General features: G+C 39.8%; 1 pseudogene; it reads left to right on the top strand.

The window, feature by feature from the left end:
- Window positions 1-368: 368 nt before the first annotated feature.
- On the top strand, window positions 369-847 carry LOC104863240 (annotated as a pseudogene).
- Window positions 848-14,781: the final 13,934 nt, after the last annotated feature.

Below are 14,781 nucleotides of genomic sequence, written 5' to 3'. Positions count from 1 at the left end.
GCCGCCTGCCTGACAAGAGCAAGGTCCCGAGTTCGATCCCCCATACCAAAAAAAAAAAAAGAAAGAAAAGAAAAGTAGAATGGAAATATAAGTTCAGTGCGAATGGTGATGGAGGCGGGCACAGCGCGTGGCCTGCTGTAACCCGTGGCAGCGCTGAGGGCCAGGCCCGGCAAGGGCACCTGAGCCAGGCCTCTCAGAGCTGATGAGCCGGCTGGGCGGCGAGGCCTCCCTAAGCCGGCTGAGCCCTCCATGCGGGTGCGGTCCGCGAAGTAGAGCCCAGTCGGAGCCCGGGCTGCGGACGTGGAAAGAGGCGGAGGAGCCGGCAGGAGCCGGCACGACTGAGCAGGTTCAGATGCGGCTCTGTGACGATGGACGCCCTGGAGGAAGAGAACTTGGCGCTGTCCTCCTCTGCCTCTGGTGCAGAATTGGATGCTGTGGTTGGATATTTAGAGGGCATTATCTTGGAGGACGATGAGTCCCAGTTACCACAGAGAAATTTCATGGACAAGCACTATCAGGAGTCTGAAGACACAGAGGAGCATAAACTCACTTACACACTCATTTTTAATGAATATATTTCTCTAGTGGAGTACATTGAGGAGCGTCTGCTGGAGTGGATCCTGGGTTCAGCATGGCAGCCTTCCCGACAATGTTACAGCACCATAAAGATGAAGTGGCTGGTGACATCTTTGACATGCTGCTCACATTTACAGATTTTCTGGCTTTTGAAGAAACGTTTCTGGACTGCAGAGGAAGGCCGGAGTTAGAGTTAAGTAGTGGCTTGGTAGTGACATCATTGTGCAAATCATCTACAATGTCAGCTTCCCAGAACAATCTGCCGCACTAGGTAATGAATGAATGGGATCATTCTGGATGTCACCAGCTAAGTGGCTCAGAGACTTCAGCTGATGATGACAGAAGAGTGCATCTTGGAAAGACTGTTCTGTATGCAGCCCTTCCTTCATGTTAAGTATTAGTGAGTCAAAAACATGACCTGGTCCTCCTAGCCCCGTTTCTCCTGAATCACTTCCTGTATTCAGCAACCCTAATTCTCCTCCCCTGTGGACACCTCGCTCAGGTGCTTCTGAGTCAGGCTCTGGAGCAACCCCATGCCAGCTATCTCCAGCCTCCCCAGCGTACCTACTGATGTCAGCAGAGTGCAGGAGCCCACTGTCACCAACCCTCTGTCCCTGAAGGATTTGCATGAGTCCTTTTGTGTATTCATAGCAGCTCTTTTTTACGTAGATCAGAATTGCAGACTTTAAACCTTAATGAGCTTTTGTTAGGGAGTATTAATCCAGGGAGTCTCTCACCTGAGCCAGCTGCTCAGCCTGAGATCTCAGAATCTTCTATGACCCCTGTCCTGGCTGGAGGAAGTGACTGAGAGAGAGATGCCCTTTACCTGAAAAGTCCATTGAAAGTCCACTCCTGACTCATGTCAACATTCCTTGTAACACCATCTTCTGCTAGTCCTGATGTAGTCTCCCTGTTTCTAAAAGTCTCTTTTTAAACATTGTTTTCTTTCTTTTCTTTTTTTTTTTTTTTTTTTTTTTTTTTTTTTTTTTTTTTTTTTTTTTTGGTACCGGGCATTGAATTCAGTTTCTTGCACTTGTGAGACAGGCAGCAGAACCACTGAGCTAAATCCCCAGCCCTTAAACATTATTTTCAAGAAAACATTTTTATAGATGAATACTCAGGCTAAACTATTGGATATGATCTTAGATGCTGTAAAGGCAAAAATGCTTTCTACATTGCTGTGGATGTGTGTGCTTCAAAGAGACTAAAGCTATCTTGCTATTATACTAAACTAATGCTATCCTGCTGTCAAAGCATGTTGAGTGTTTCTGCATGCTTGGTAAATCTTTTCCATATAAGTCACTCTGTTTGGGTTTCTGTTGGAGTAGGAAGAGATTGCAATTTTTTCTCCCTATCCAAACCTCTCCTGACAACATGGTCCTCCGTGTCTGGCTCAGCATGAGTTGGGGCAGTGGACCCTTGACTGTCCACCTGTCAGCTCTGACTTAGCACAGTGTTTGGTAGACCATTGCCGACCTGGAAACAAGTCGTGTCTCTACAAAGAAGAAAAACAGTTCAATTCCTAATGTGTACTTTTGATTTTTTTTTTTGTTTGTTTGTTTGTTTCTTTTAGACAGGGTCTCACTATGTAGTTGAGACTGCCCTGGAACTCACTATGTAGCCCAGCATCCTCCTGCCTCAGCCTCCCAAGTGCTGGGACTACAGGCGTGTGCCACCACTCCCAGCTCCTGATTTCATTTTTTTAATAGTGCAAATAAGAATCTGTACTTCTTTTCACTTCACCTGGCCTTTCTGGTTTTAAAGGATAAGCTATAAAATAAAAAAAGTAATGTGACATTTTTTGGTGAAAATGAAATTGTCATGCTATTTTTAAATGGATATTGTTAGGGAGAATATTGAATTGCTTTCATATTTACATTCTATTGAATTAATTTAAAAGACTGATATAATAGCTTATTTTAAAATATCAATATTTATAAAATGTAAAAAAATCATGTCCTTTACAATGATTAACCATGATAAAAATTTTAAATGTCAAGTGCTAGGGTATATATTAGTTTTCAAATTATTTTAGGAACTAAGTAAAAAATGCTTAAAGAATACTGAATTTTCTGCTGACCAAACTGTTTTGTTTCTTTTGTTTTTAAGTTAACAAGACCCTAACAGACCACAGTCACCAAAAAGCTTCTTAGTCTGAGGATAAACTTTTTAGCATGAAACCCGGCTTATAAAGCTCTATTTACCCATTTCAAATTCCATCAGCCTTCTGTCTGGCCAGGGACCCCCCCACACCCCATTTCCCATTTTGCCTTCCTTCTTAACAATGATTGAAAAACCAAGCTGTGACTTATATCTCACCCACAACCCACTGTGATATTTCACATCTCTGAGCCTCGCTTGGGATGACTTCATTTCTCACTATTCTGTTGCCCTTCTCCATCCAATAGGGAATTTTTGCTAGAATTTGTCATTCATAACTGGACCTTATTTTAGAGTAAACAACCATCCCAATTTTTCCATGAGTGAGGTATTTCCTTGGCAGGAGGGACATCCAGTGCTAAAAATCAAAAAACAAAAACAAGACCACTCCCAGGCCATTGAGGATGGCTAGTCACTCTACAGTTTCCTATGAAAGACTCACAGTATGGCCTAGGGAAAGTACTTGTAGCTTTAGAAAGTTAACTTCTATTTTCTTCTCCTTCCTGACAGGTATCTAGAAGACAATTACTCTTCTATAGCCCAAGGGTATCTTCTTAGGCTAACACATTCAGATGCTTTAAACATTTGAGTTACAGTATTTCCAAATACCAGTTCACACTTCAAATGGTTATTTTGCAATCTTAAAAGAAACACTGTAATTAATTGAACTCATTATGCTTTCATACTCAATACTGCCAGTGTGTGCCTTAGAGCATCACTTCAAAATAATCTGTCTATAAAAATTCAGGGCTCCTAGTCTCTTAAAAATAACTTTGAGAGAAGCATTATAAATTTCCTATGAATGCATTGTGTGTGTTTAGGCAAGTAAATAATGGAAAGGTCAATTCAAATAGGCCTAAGGAGAGTTTCCAGGACTTTCACAGGAAGAATGTGGTCAGGGGCAGAGAAACCATGGAGACATGTTGCCTGGCTGAGCCTCAATATTCAATCTGTCCAATTTAATAAAAGATAAAGACATGAGATATAGCAACTTGGGTAGGAGCACAGATTTGGGAGCCAGACAGCCTGGGTTTGAATTTTGTCTCCATAACTAACTATCTGTGTGATCTTAGGCAAGACACTTAACTTTTCTCACATGTAAAATTTGGATAACAATAGAAACTGCCTCCTAGGCTTATTAAGAGGTTCAAATGAATTAATATGTGTAAAATGCTTAGTAAGGGTCTGAAAACATATTTGACACAAGTCTATGTGAAATATCTGGGGCACAAATAGCCATCTAAGAAATGGAAACTAATTATTGTAGTTGTAGGCATTCTTTCTTAGTGGAATCTCTAAGAATTTAGAGCATAACTGGATTCAACAGAAGGCGAATGAATTACTGAACCATAAGAATAGATTTCCTAATTCTCCTCTGAGAGTACTTTGTTCAAATTGTCTAGAGCTCACTGAGAAAAGACTTTGTGAGGTCAATTTTTTTTTTTTTGCATTGGTAAGAAAATCTGACAATTGACAGCAGAAATATGTTTTATTTGTTTGGTACTGGGGATCAAACTTGGGACCTTTTGCTTATGAAGCAGGCAGCAGAACCACTGAGCTAAGTCCCTGGCCCAGAAGAAATATTTTAAATAAATTGTTTTTGATTAGCGAAGGTGTCATCCCCATGATTTGCACTGCAAGGATTTGATTTCCATCATTGTTCTGCTTGCCCAGGAAGGGAGGTCAGCATATGCAGTATGGCTCCACGTCCAGGTCAGCAGGCAGCCTTCCTCAGCAGGGCTCCCCACGGTACACAGACTTGTGAAATGAATTTTGGGTTACCATGGTAACCAAGGGAGCTTCTAGAAAAATTTCTAAGTGAAACATTTCATTCAGGACATCAACAGGCACCGCCACGGGGTGGGGGTTGGGAAGGAGAGGGACAAAACTGCACTGTCCATGGCTCCATGAAGTTCACAGTCTGTTGGAGAGAAAGAATGTAAAAAATAATTTGTTACCTCAATTATAGATGCTCTATTTGTCTGTTTTGCATTTTAAAGCTTCCAAAATCAGATGCCTCAATGCATGAGCTCACTTTATGTTATGGGTTCCCATGATCCAGATATATATTATTAATTAGTGGAGTAAAAGATGTCTTACAAGAAATCTGGTATAATAGTGTGCCATGTGCTATGACAGAAGCAGGTAAAAAGGTCAGAAGTGGACAAGGAATGAGAGGAGAGGGAAGCAGCATGAGAGTCCTCAAACTCCCTGGGAAGCTTTTTGCAAGCATCTGTCTTGGCTCTAAATTATATGGTTGCAGAAAAAAGATACAGGATTCTGCCAGTGTAATGCAAGTCAAATTGCCTTCTCTTTTTCTCTCTTTCGATCAAGTAAACCATGCATACTAATTTCACCTTGTGACACAGTAATGACATAGAAACAGGTAGAATAAGACATGGTGCTGGGGATTTAGCTCAGTGATTCCACTGCTTGCCCTGAGTTCGATCCCCAGTACTAAAAAAAAAACCATGGTGATGCCAGGCGTGGGCTCATTGATTGCCAGCCTGTGAGCACTCCCTGGCCATTCCAGCTACGCTCCCAGGCCTCAGGGGGTAGCCCTGGTTGAGAATGTTCTGCCTTGCTCTTGTGAGGGGCAGAGATGCCTCCTGCTGAATTAATAAGGAACACTCTGGATGGAACACTGTGCATACTATGGAGCTACAACACTCCACCCCTCCCCTGCTCCCAGATCTGGGGATTGAACCCAGGGCCTCAAACTGACCTACATTCTCATACTGAGCTACAGCCTCTCATGCTGAGAAGTACAAAACATAAGGCAGCCTTGAGGACCTGTGAGTACTTTCATGTGAATGCAAACTATGGACACAAGACAAAGCTGGACAGGGAAGCAAGGGCTCATTTCAGTAGGATTCCAGTAGCAAATGAAGAAAATTACATTTTTCCCCTTGATGCGGTGAGGAACCCCCTAGAGAATTTAACCTGGAGAGTAAAATTTGTGGGTTTTTTTTGTTTTTTTTGATACCAGGGATTGAACTTGGGTCCTTGCACTTGTGAGGCAGGCAGCAGTACCACTGAGCTAAATCCCTAGCCCTTTTGTTTTTTGAGTCAGGGTCTTGCTATGAAGTTCAGGCTGGCCTCGAATTTGTGCCAATCATTGATTTGTGTTTAAAACCATCACCCTGACAACTATGAAAAGATAGCCAGTGGGAGCTGTGGGCAGGCCAGGCTCCAAGGAGAGGCTCCAAGGATAGAAGGCAGGCATTCTATGATAGTTGGTAGAAATGATAGTATTTAGTGACTGGTGAGAGAAAGGGAAGAAGAGATTCCAGAGTGGACAATGTTAGAACTAGCCCAGGAAAATGATCCAGAAAATGATACTACTCATACTTTTTTTTTTCTTTCCTATGCAGAATTTTTTTTTTTCTTATGGTGCTAGACGCCAGGGCCTCACACACATTCGACGAGTGTTCTACCACTGGGCTACACCTCCAGCTGTTGTTCAGTATCATTTTGATTGAATTGTCTCAACCTCCTGTGAGCAAAATCCCATAGAACTATTTCAAAAACTCATTCTGTTCTAGTCAAGTTGCAATTAAGACGCCTATTAGAGGAAACAGAGAACCCTTTATGAGGGCCGGATTTCACAGGCAGTTTCCGGACTAAGTGGCAGGTGGGCACATAGCCTGTCCTACTTCCATGATGCCCAATTCCCATGCTCTAACCCCTCTGTGTTGGCAAGATTCTTCAGCTGGATGCCCTTCAACCTCTGATTGGCTAGCTCCATGGAGCCAGCCATTTGTGGATTATCTAGCCAATGCTTCCAAAGCACACAACAATAAACTTTTTATTAATTTTTATTTTCATTAATACATTTTTGTAGAACATAAGGATTACATTCATTGTGGGGCAATTGGTGGATGTCACAACACATTTTAATTTTTTTTTTTTTTTGGTCCACTTCCTCTTCTGCCATCTCCCTCCCTCCATTTCTTGGTCCCTTTCCCATTTTCAAAAGATCTATCTCCCTGTTTCCTATCTTCTATCTTTTATTTTGCTCTTTAATTTATTTATATTTGGGGTTCTCATATAAGAGAAACTATGCAATAGTTAGGCTTGTGTGTCTGATTTATTTCACTTAACATTATGGTCTCAAGATGCATCTACTTCATTACAAATGACTCAAATTTACCTTTTTTATAGCAGAGTAGCACTCTATTGTGTACAAATATCACATTTTCTTTATCTATTCACCTGTTTTGGGGTATATAGACTGCTTCCAAGATTTAGCTATTTTGAATTATGGGGCTATAAACATGAGTATACATGTATTGCATGATTCTTTAACTCTTGTGGGAAGATGCCTAGAAGGGGAATACCTAGGTTGAATGGAATTTCTAGTTTTCGTTTTTTGAGGAATTCTTATAGTGATTTCAATAGTGGTTGTACTAGCTTACATTCTCACAAAAATGTAGTTCCTTTTTTTCCCCACAGCCTTGCTAGCATTTTCTCGTGTATTTATTGGCCATTTGTACTTCTTCTAAAAAGTATCTATTCATTTCAGTTGCCTCCTTATTGATTGGATCTTTTATTTTGGAGGGTCTATTTTTTTAGTTCTTTATATATTCTAGATATTACTCCTCTGTCTGTCTGAAGAATAGCTGGCAACATTTTTTTTCCCATTCTGTGGGTCTTCTCTTCATTCTTCCTTGTCTTGTTTATTTGTTTTTTCTTGATACTATATCTTGTGCAATTAGGGCTCTGTTCAGAAAATCCTTGCCTACACCTAAAAGGTCTATTTTATCTATTTTATTGTCTAGCAGGTTGTTTCTCTTTCAATATTTAAATCTTTAATCCCCTTTGGTTTACTACACAGTGAGAGATGTGGGTCTACATGAAATCTTCTGCATACATATGGCCAATTTTTCCCAGCACCATTTGCTAAAGAGGCTATCTTTCCTCCAGTGTGTATTTTTGGCTCCCTTGTCAAAGATCAGATGGCTGAATGTACTTGGGATTGTTTCTGTATCCTCTGTTCTCTTCCACTGATCCACAAGTCTGTTTTCATGTCATCACCATGCTGTTTTTATCATTGTACCTTTGTAGTATAACTTGAAATCTTGGATTTTGATGCCTCCTGCTTTGTTCTTTTGTCCAGGATTACTTTTGCCATTCTGAGTTTCTTCTAGTTCCATATGAATTAGGATTGTTTCCTCTATTTCTGTGAGAAATGCTGTTGGTATTTTGATTGGAATTGCATTAAATCTACACATCAGTTTTCAAAATATGACCATTTTGACAATGTCTGTTCCACCTATCAAGGAATAAGAAATGTATTTCCATTTTCTGATATCTTCTTTGATTGCCTTTTTATTTATTTGTTTGTTTGAGACAGTGTCTCACTATGTATTGAGATTGATCTGGAACTTACTATGTAGTCCAGGCTGGTCTTGAACTCACAGTGATCCTCCTGCCTCAGCCTCCTGAGTGCTGGGATTACAAGCATGCACCACCACACCTGGCTGATCTCCTTTTTAAGAATACTCTAGTCTTTGTGGTAGAGGCCTTTCAATTCCTTGCTTAGGTTAATTCCTAAGTATTTAATTTTTCTTCATGCCATTGTTTTCTTAATGTTTTTCTTGGTAGGTTCATTATTGATGTATAAGAACACTATTGATATGTTGTTGTTTGGTTTTTTTAGGCCGGGTCTCACTGTGTAGTTCAGGCTGGTCTTGAACTCACTATTTATCCCAGACTGACCTTGACTCACAATGATACTCCTGCCTGAGTCTCCTTTTCGATGATTTGTTGCATTCTGTTTGCCAGTATCTTGTTGAGGATTTTTGTGTTATGTGTTATTAAAGAGATTGGCCAGTAGTTTTCTTTTTTAGTTGGGTCCTTGTCTGATTTTAAAATAGATAATGCTAGCTTCCAGGCATAAGCTTGGAAGTATTCCTTCCCTTTCAAGAGTTTGAGGAATATTGACATAATATCCTTCTGAAAGTCTTGCAGAAGTCAGTGGTGAATTCATCAGGTCTTGGCTTTTCTTAGTTCATAGGTTTTGTTTTAGTTTTTACTGTTTCAATTACATTGCCTATTATTGGATTGTTTGGAGTGTTTCAGTTTTGATAATACAAATGTGCCTAGGAATTGGTCCATTTTTTCAAGATTCTCCAGTTCTTTTGGAGTATTTTTTTTTTTTTTTTGTACTAGGATTGAACTTGGGACCTTGTGCTTGTGAGTCAGGCAGCAGAAACACTGAGCTAAATCCCTAGCCCAGAATACAGTTTTTCATAGTAGTCACTAATGATCCTCAGGATTTCAGTAGTGTCTATTTTGCTTTCAAAGTTTTCATTTCTAATTGCATTGATGTAGGTTTTTTCTTTCCTTCTTTTGTTAAGTTTAGTTACGTATTTGTCTATTTTGTTTATTCTTTCAAAGAACCAGCTCTATGATTCATTGATTCTTTGTAGTTTTTTTAGTCTCAATTTTGTTAATTTCTGCTCTGATCCTTATGATTTCCTTATTTAAACTAGGTTTGGGATTGGATTGTTCTTGTTTTTCTAAAATTTTGAGGCATATCATTAGTTATTCATTTGTGTTCACTCTGTTTTTCTAGTGTGAGCATTGATAGCAATAAACTTCCCTCTGAGAACTGCTTTCATGTGTCACATAAGTTCTGGTATGTTGTACTAGCATTATTCTTTGATACAAGGAATTTTAAAATTTCTTCCTTAATTTCTTCTGTGACACATTAAGTATTCAGATGTATGTTACTTAATATCCAGATGTTTGTAAAATTTAGGAGGTTTCTTTTACAAATGACTTCTAGTGTCAGCATGCTATGATCTGATAGTATACAGACTGATTTTTATTCTTTTTCCATTTATTTAAGCAAGCTTTATGGACTACTACGTGGTCTATTTTGGAGAAAATTCCATGTGCTGCTGAGAAGAATATGTATTATCTTGTAGTAAGATAGAACACTCAATAGATATCTATTAAGCCCTTTGTTCTAAGGTGTGGTTCAGTTCTGATATATTTTTCTTTTTCTTTTTTTCATTTTTTGTTTGATTTGATCTATTTTTGAGAGTGGGGTATTGAGGTTGCCCACTATGATAATGTTGGTGTTTATTAGATCTTTTAAGTCCAGTAGTGTTTGTTTTATGAGTTGGGCACAATGATATTTGGTGTACATGTATTGACAGCTGTTATCTCTTCCTGGTGAATCATTCTCTTGAGTATATAGTAGCCTTTTTGCCTCCTCTGATCAGTTTTAGCTTGATATTTACTTTGAGGATAAAATTTCTACCCCTGGTTCTTTCAGGGTCATGGTGCATGGAATATCGATTTCTATTATTTTGTTTTTAGTCAATGAATTTCTTCTTGTACTAGATGAGTCTTTCAGATGCAAGAGACCATTTTTAGTGCTGGATTTGGATTCAGTCTGCCAAAATGTGCCTTTTAATTGGGGAGTTGAGGTTATTTCCTTTGAGAGATATTATTGAAAGATATTAACTTATTCCTGTCATTGCTTTCTTTTTCTGTGTTGACTCCTTTATTTTTCCCTTTTTGTTTAACTACTCATTGATTTTACCCATCTTTTTGGCTTTATTGTCTTTGTGTTTTATGTCTAGAATATTCTTCCATACTTTTTTGGAGTGCTCATTTGGTGTTTATGAATTTCGTAAAGTGTTCTTTGTCATGGAATTTCTCATGTCAAAGGACAAATTTATTTGTCCTTATTTCTCCATTAAGATAGTCTTGCAGAATATATTAGTCTAGGTTGGGAGTTTTCTTTTAGAGCTTGAAACACTTCAGTCCATGCTCTCCTGGCCTTTATAGTTTGTGTTGAAAAGTGTTCTATAAATCTAATGGGTTTACCTTAATAAGTAATTTGTTGCTTTTATCTGACAGCTGTTAATATTCTGTCCTTTGTTGGACCTCTGGGATTTTGACTATCATGTGTTGTGTGTAGTTTTTTCTCTTATAATTATTTGGTCTTCTGTATGCCTCCTTTAATTACATGTTACATTTTTTCCCCTTACTTGGAAAGTTTTCCATTGTGATGATTTCTGTAATCACACTTTTTATTCCACATGTGCTGTTCTCTAATTTCTAACTCTAATTAGCCATAGATTAGCCTTCTTAGCATCATCCAGTACCTGTTAGATGAATTTTTTCCTTGCTCTTTTATTGTTTTTAAGGTTACTCTGAGTAGATCATCATATTATTCCATTTTGTCATTGATTTCTGAAACTCTTTCTTTACACTGATCATTTCTGCTGTTTATAAATTCTATAGAATTCGTTATCTCCATGATTTCTGTTAGGCACTTTTTATGGAGTCTATTTCTTTGGTCAATTTGCCATTCATATTTTGAACAGTTTTGGTCAGCTCTTCTATTTTTTTCCATGACTATGTTGGTCAGTTTGTGTGATAGTTCTATCTTTTGAGTTATGTGATCTTTGATCTAGTTGAGTTTCTTCATTTCTCTCTAATTATTGCATACAGCTCAGCTATCTAATGTTGGAATTCCTCTCCATTTGTGCCCACTGGATCTGCTTTGGGAGAATCAGGAGTTATTGGAGACATTTTGTGCCATGTTCTGTGTGTGTGTGTTTGTGTTTCTGCATGCATGTGCATGTATGCACACACGCAAGCAGGAGTGAGGGGGTTGAGGTCGAGTTGAGTGAAGAGAAATTTTGTTGGTGTGATCTATTTACATTTTTTTTCCTGTGATATGTTCTTGGCTTTATTTGTCAAGAGGTATTACTTACCACTTCAAACTATTCAATTTAATTGAGTTTGACCTTATTGCTATTTTGTAAAGAGAATAAATTTGGTTATAATAGCTTCAACAGATCCAGCCACACATTAATCATCAACATAAAATTTGTTTTGATAATTTTGCCCTTTTGTCAATACTTTTTACAAACTAGTACTGTATGGCTATTTGTGGTTTGTCTGAGATGCAGATGGTGGGGGAAAAAAGATGGTATGTCAGCAGGAAGAGAGGGAGGTAGGAGAAATATCAATAGGCTAAGGTATTGGTTCAGGATGTTTGACTCTGTTAGAAATTTTTTTATATACTCCTGAGGTGAAGGGATAGTATTGAAGGGGTTTGAGAGAGTATTTGTGTAAGCAGGAAGAGGTATGCAGATGGGTGGATATGTATTTCAAGATTGAGGGAGGTTTTGAGATTGTCAGAACCTGTTAATATAATTTTTTTTTTTTGATAACTGGGATCGAACTCAAGTCCTGGTGCTTGTGAGGCAGGTGGCGGAAACACTGAGCTAAATCCCTGGCCCTATTAATATAATTTTTAAGAAATTTTGTTTGTTAAGGATTACTCAGACATGCCCTTGAATGGTACTGTTTAAGTTATAGCACAGATTAATTCTTATTTGCTAATGCACTTACACAGATCCCTGTTATGTATTTGCCTTTAGATGGATAGAGAGGAAGAGGAAAAAGGCAAGGATGTGAAAAAATGAGGAAAATGGGAGAAAAAGAATAGGAAGGAAAGAAAGTAAAAAAGTAAATGAGAAATAGCACTGATAGAGGGAGAATGTTAAGGGGGAAAACATGAAAGAAAAAGAAAAGAAAACCTCCACAGGCTTTTCTTGCTTAGTGTTTGGCCAGAAGACCTCCAGTGCAGGCATTTACCCCTTCGCCCGCAGATGTTTATCTGTCTCAACCCAATCTTCAGAACCTAGGGGCATCCCCAGACATGGCAGAGCACAGGGCACTGAGCAGGACTGTTATCAGGTTATGGGGTGCTGGAGTCTCTTAGAAGTGGTTTCTAGATTCTTTCTGTCTGCATCCCCAGACATGGCAGAGCACAGGGCACTGAGCAGGACTGTTATCAGGTTATGGGGTGCTGGAGTCTCTTAGAAGTGTTTTCTAGATTCTTTCTGTCCTAAGCAAAGAATTGGTTGAGGCAAGTGCACACTATTGCAAGGTTTTACATTTATTAAGAGGTTAGGAAAAGAAAGATGCTTTGCAGAATGAGTTTGGGCCAAGTATAAGTAGGGAAACAAGTATACTCTATGGCATGAGAGCACACGGTATGTGTGAAGGAACACAGTAGCAGAAAGTTTAATGGCAACTGTTCATTTGTAGCTCCTCAGTCTGACTTCAGGTCTAGGTGATTCTATCAAAAAGTATTCAAGTTTTCATGAGAATAAGTAAAGATAGCATTCTCTGACTGGTTCCATTGCAGGGCACTGGGAACTGTTCTGTGTATGTGACCTGGGACTTTGTAATTAACAGATCACACCTACTTCCCCAGCCAGTCTGCCACATTCTAATCTCCTGCCTCAAGACCTTACACCATCTCAAGCTTTCCCAAATGTTTGGGAAAACAAGAGTGCTGGCTTACTGAGTCATCCTCTGGCCTGGGTGCCTGTGTTTCTATCTCTCCTCTTACAGATCTCCCCATCTCCACTCTACTTTGCATATATTTTTGCTGCAGGGTCAGGTCTCCCTGTCTTTTGTAGTTCTCAACAAGGAAGTACTGGGAGACCCCTGTAGCAGCCTGCCACCAGGCAGTAGGTTGAATGTCCCCCTAGCATAGTGCTCACATTGTATGTGGGGAGAATAGGAAACTTATTTTTTCTGTGTTGGGAAAACCTCTCTCTCCCCATAGCCCTGCTGGCTGCTTGAAAGCGCAGTAGCCCTATTGTTTTCAGGATGCTGGTGCATGATGCTTTGTCCTGCTCTAATCTCTTGCTTTGGGGTTCTCTGAATCTCTGGCTTGCATGTGTTTCACTTGCCATGCCCAATAGAGAGATTAGAGTGATTATGAGTCTATTTCATCAGCCAGGCAGTCATTGAAGGGTCCACTCTCTCCCTTAGTCTGATCTTCTCCCTAGATGGTATATATGCTGGATCTCGCCAGGCATGGTGGCGCACACCTGTAATCCCAGCACTCGGGAGGCTGAGGCAGGAGGATCACTCACTGTGAGTGTGAGACCAACCTGGGCTACACAGTGAGTTCCAGGGCAGTCTCAACTACATAGTGGGACCCTGTCTCAAAAAAAAAAAAAAAAATGCTGGATCTGGGAAGGAGGGAAGGATTCTGTGACTCAGGAGGTGTGTCCCTTCATAGTCCCTTAGACACTGTATTTAAGTCCAGCTAGATTCTCCTTTCATTTATCCTCCCATATCAGACTTTATCTTTCTGCACTGTCTCAGGGCACCTGCTTTCCTCTAGAACTGATTTGGAGATACTCACCCTTGCTATCATCCCCTGGACAGCCATGATCTCTCCTCCAGAATAATATCTTGTCAGGAGAACTCCCTATCTCCAAATGCAAGACAATTATCAGGAGGAAGCAAGTATGTGAGTGACAGGAAAAGTACTCACTGAATTTGTCCCTGGGGAGACGTCCTATGGATAAACAAGTGCTCAGAGACTTTGTTCAGGCCAAGCAACAGGGAATGGTCTGGAGGCCTGAAGTCCAGCTTCATGAAGCCTACCAGTAGATGCCATCTGGGCCCTGGATAGAGGAGGTTCTGCAGATAAGAAAATCTTTGGTTTTCCACGAGAATAGCAAGTCCAATTGCCTACAGGGACAAGGCAAGAGTGTAATGGACTGAGAGAATGTGGTACCCTAGAGCATTTGTGCCTTATCTAGAAAGGACAGCTGCCTAGTCAAGGTCTTGTGGAAACAGAAAGCCAAGGAGGAAAGAGCTGCCAACTTTCCAAGAGAAGGAAAATAAATTCCAATTTTTATGAGCCATTTTCTGATTTTTTTGGAAGTTGGCATTTAATTCAGTTTGAAATGTTGAACAGGCCGAACAGTTTCCCTGTGGGCCAAATTTGGCTTCCATTGCTATCAATTTACAACTTCTGCTCTGCGACTGAGGTATTAAGCTCTGAATTGCAGCCATATAGAGCTAGAGTAAGAAAAAAGGGTTGTGCTACCTGGAAGCTGTAAATAGGCATTTGTTTAATTCTAATTGGGTAGATGGGGAGACTGAGGCTTGGAGAGAAGTGCCCAAGGGCCCTCAGTTCCAGGCAATAGGTAGTATTTGTAACAAGAACAAGTAAACTCAAGCTAGGCTTTTGCAAAGCAG

The sequence above is a fragment of the Fukomys damarensis genome, unplaced genomic scaffold (assembly GCF_012274545.1).
Source record: "Fukomys damarensis isolate Sample0158 unplaced genomic scaffold, DMR_v1.0_HiC HiC_scaffold_37, whole genome shotgun sequence".
In the NCBI taxonomy this organism is placed as follows: domain Eukaryota; kingdom Metazoa; phylum Chordata; class Mammalia; order Rodentia; family Bathyergidae; genus Fukomys; species Fukomys damarensis.
This window is presented reverse-complemented; position numbering and strand designations above follow the sequence as displayed.